This window comes from Dipodomys spectabilis, unplaced genomic scaffold (assembly GCF_019054845.1).
Source record: "Dipodomys spectabilis isolate Male_0828 unplaced genomic scaffold, ASM1905484v1 ptg000049l, whole genome shotgun sequence".
NCBI classification, from domain to species: domain Eukaryota; kingdom Metazoa; phylum Chordata; class Mammalia; order Rodentia; family Heteromyidae; genus Dipodomys; species Dipodomys spectabilis.
In genome coordinates, this window is record NW_024870726.1 from 1498110 (window position 1) to 1501921 (window position 3812).

The window sequence follows — 3812 nt, forward strand, 5'->3', positions numbered from 1 at the left end:
GCTGTCTCCTTGCAGAAGGTTCCAGGGCTTTAAATCTTGTATGGACCAATGGATGGGGCCCAGTCCCAAGCTCCTGAGAGTCCCCGGCCACATGGACATGTCAGACTCTTGGTCTTTGGTAGTAGATTTCCAACCCAATGGTTGTTTTTATTCTTATAGCCCATTGGTCTTTCTCCAGCTAGTCATGTGATTAGCTCATTTCTGCCTCCCCCCGCCCTGTTAGGGTTAGCATGGGCTCAGGGGGCAGGGAACCAACCTTCCTTCCTTCCTTCCTTCCCTCCCTCCCTCCCTCCCTCCCTTCTTTCTTTCTTTCTTTCTTTCTTTCTTTCTTTCTTTCTTTCTTTCTTTCTTTCTTTCTTTCTTTCTTTCTTTCTTTCTTTCTTTCCTTTTAAAATCTCATCACAGAAACTGAAACAGACCTATAAAGAATGGACTGGAGCTCAGGTGCCTTCTTAGGGGATCTGTGGCTTCAGGCACCATGTGTGCGTATGCACATATGTGAACACGTGTGAGACAGGAAGTGCTACCCCCAGAATCAGCCAGCGGCGGGTTTTGTAGTGGCAGTGGTGGGAAGGACTTACGGCAGGAAGCACTTGTGGCAGGAAACACTTGCTCTGCACACTGATTGTGAGCAGATTGCTCCACCGCCCCATTCCATGACCGTGTGAGTGCTGCTCAGAGAGGCCCGGGGCTGCCGAAGAGCACATGTGGTAAGGAGGGAGCTGCTGTGATGGAGGAAGCAGACCTCCAGGGCCAGGGCCCTACAAGGTGCTCAACATGCCTGGACGGATGAAGGGGTACAGCTAGTGACCGGGTACTGGGCTGGGTGAGCTGCTGATGGCGATGGCTTTAAGGTGAGCTGTGTACCAGAGTCTGGAGATGGAGACTGGGTTTGGACCTGGAGCCTTCCCATAGAGCAGGGACAAAGCTTCTTCTTCCTTGGCTGTATCCATGCACTACTAGTCTAGCCAAGTCCACATCGGCTCCAAGTCTTGGCTTCCATCCCCGAGGGATTCACCACTGAAGGTGGTGGGTGGGAACATGGAGGGGTAGGGGGTGGCTGGCTGGGAGGGGCCCAGGGGTACCTGGGAGGAGGAAGTGGAGTCTCTTCCTGCACCCCATTTTCAGCTCGCCTTTTATAAACCAGAATAGGAGCAATAAAAATGAAAAGTTACGCAGAACAACAAAAGAGGAGCTATCACCGAGGCAGAGGGAATATTGGCAAAGTAAGAATTGAAATCAGGAAAGCTTTCAATAATCCATGCTGATCTGGAATCAGTGCTTGGAAGCCTTTTGTGCCTCCAGCTACAACGCAGGCCAGGAGGAGGGGAGTGAGGCACAGGCGGTGTGCTCATCTTCGGCTCTGTTGTGCATGATTTCCACAGGCCCTGGGCTTCTTGTACACCTGGCCCTCCTCCCCACAGCTCTCTGTGGCTTGCCCGGCCCTCGGGGTTCTTGATCCTTGAATGTAGAACTGCTGTCCCAGTGGAGACTGCTTTGATTCATGGTTGAGATGTTGTTGGAAATGAAGCCCCCTGTGACAGTCTTAGTGGGTGGGGATGAACCCCTGGGGTTTTCGGTTATGGGTGGGATAGTGTCTGATGAGAGGGCTGGAGGGCATTTGCAAGGCCCACCATGTTGACCTGGCCCTTTCTACGCTGTGATGACACACCATTCAAGACATCACCCTGGAAGCAGAAATGGAGTCCCCACCAGACACTGAACCGGTTGGCACCTTCAGCTTGGACTTCCAGCCTTTAGAGCTGTGAGCAATGAACAGAAGCAGTTGGTGGTATTTTGCTGTCACGGCAGGAATGTTCTTACACAGATGCTGTGTCTCCATCATCCTGCCGTCACCTCTGAGAGAAGGATATGGCACCGATCCCTTGACCCTCCCCAGCACCGTTAGCAACGTTGAGCGCAACTCAAGGCTTACAAAGGTCACATGGATGTGGGTGACATTTAGCTTTCTGGATGCAGCTCTGGCTCTGTGGAAAAGGGCACTAGGTCTGGATCACGTAGACATTCCAATGAAGTGAGATGGGGTCACCATAGAGCCACCTCAGTGTCCAGGATGCAGGCCAGGAAGCTGCCCGCCCCTACACATCTCATGAGGAACGCCAGCCCGAGGAGCCTTGTTGTGACTTAATTTTCCTATTGTGTTACCTAATGGCATTTGTGTAACAAAATATGTGAACATAGTCCTTTACAAGTTCCTGCCAGGAAAATGCTGGCTTTAGCCAGGCAGAGTAGTGTACATCACATCTGTAATCCCAGCACTTAGAGGTAGAGAAAAGAGGATCAAGAGTTTGAGATCATCCTGGGAGACCCTGCCTCAAGGCTAGTATATAGCTCAGTAGTAAAGCACTTGCTTTACCTGCACAATGCCCTAGGTTCAATCCCCAGCACCAAACAAAGCTGTCTTACTGAAACACCCGCTGTACCTCCTTTTACTTAGAAGCCTGCTTTGCTTCCTTTTTTTTTTTTTTTTTTTTAAGTTCTTCTAGGGAGCTCATGAGAAGACTTGCTCAAATGAATTTCCATCTTCCCATCTTCGGAAGAACTGGAGGAATTAGCTCTGCCTTTCTTTGGATAGTGTTTGCAGATTCCAACGTTGTCTTTATTTTCTATTGTCACATATGTGTTATGAGAGGCTTGAAGACCTTTACTGCCAATAGGAGCAGTTAATACTTGGGATTTAGGTACAGAATGCTCAGGGCAAGGGGCTCAGCCTGCTCCAGAAGGCTGGCTGGCAGGAGGACATCTGAAAATGGCACCCGTTGAATGGACATGAATGTAAAGGATGGGCATGTGGCGGCCCAAACACCCCTGAGATCTGAGGTCTGGGCCAGGCCAGGGAAGGGCTGGCTCCCTCATGCTGGCCTCACTGGATCCTGGGAGCCTCCCCTGAGGGTAGTGATGAGCCAGGTGTGTGCAAGCAGCTGGGCAGCACGGGCTGGGAATGAGGACTGAGCAGAGGGGGTGCACTTTTGAAGGGGCCCCTGAGTCACATGGCATGCGGTGACCAGGGTGAAGAGAAGGGGCTGGCTCAGCGTGAAGAGTCCCAGGGGCCCCCACCTGTGTGAATTAGTGGGGGTGAGGCTCCAGTGCCGGGGGACGTCCCAGAGGAGACATTTAGTTGTTCTCTGCAGGGTGTAGAGTTTTATACACAAGGTACAGCTTGAGCTCCCAACTCTGAGAGCCAATCAGTCTACTTCCTGTGGCCAGCTTGACGTGGGGAGCCTTCTTAGTAGGTCATTGCTGACACTCGAGGGGTCCCCGGGGCCATAAGGGGGACCCCAGACTCGGAGCACTTCCTTCAAACATCTCTAGTCTTTCAGGAACCCACCCCGTGCCCTGCAGCCAGCTTGCTGTTTATCTGCTCCGGGGAGGTGGAGAGACTGACGACTTGGAGCCTGCTTGGCATGCTTGAGGCATGGATGGAGAGGGTAGGGGGCGGGAGGATTATGTTGGCGCCTGGTTTCTGGGGTTGAGCCCTCCATGACTGAGGCAGTCACGTCTGCTAGAAACCTAATCCTGGGGTGGTGTTTCCCGCCCCCTGTTCCTTTCCCTACAGTTCTCCTGGCAGTTTGGTCTCAGAGAGCTTCTCGGGTTCATCATGTGTTAGCCATGGTGGTGTCTCTGCTTCTGGAGTGCCGTGTTTAGGGATGAGACGGGAACGTGGGCAGGGCCGGGGAAGCTGACTCAGAGCTGGAGATGCACCCCAGAACATCTTTGCAGCCATCAACAATCAACAATTCAGCTCACCATGCTACTGAACTTCCGGGGTACACAGGCCTTGGACTTGGCCT

General features: G+C 52.4%; 1 long non-coding RNA gene across 1 annotated transcript; it reads left to right on the forward strand.

Moving 5' to 3' along the window:
• The first annotated feature begins 637 nt into the window (after positions 1–637).
• On the forward strand, positions 638–2568 carry LOC122107220. The gene is made up of 2 exons (XR_006147320.1): positions 638–854; positions 1681–2568. It is a non-coding gene; the product is annotated as an uncharacterized LOC122107220 (long non-coding RNA).
• The last annotated feature ends 1244 nt before the right edge of the window (positions 2569–3812 follow it).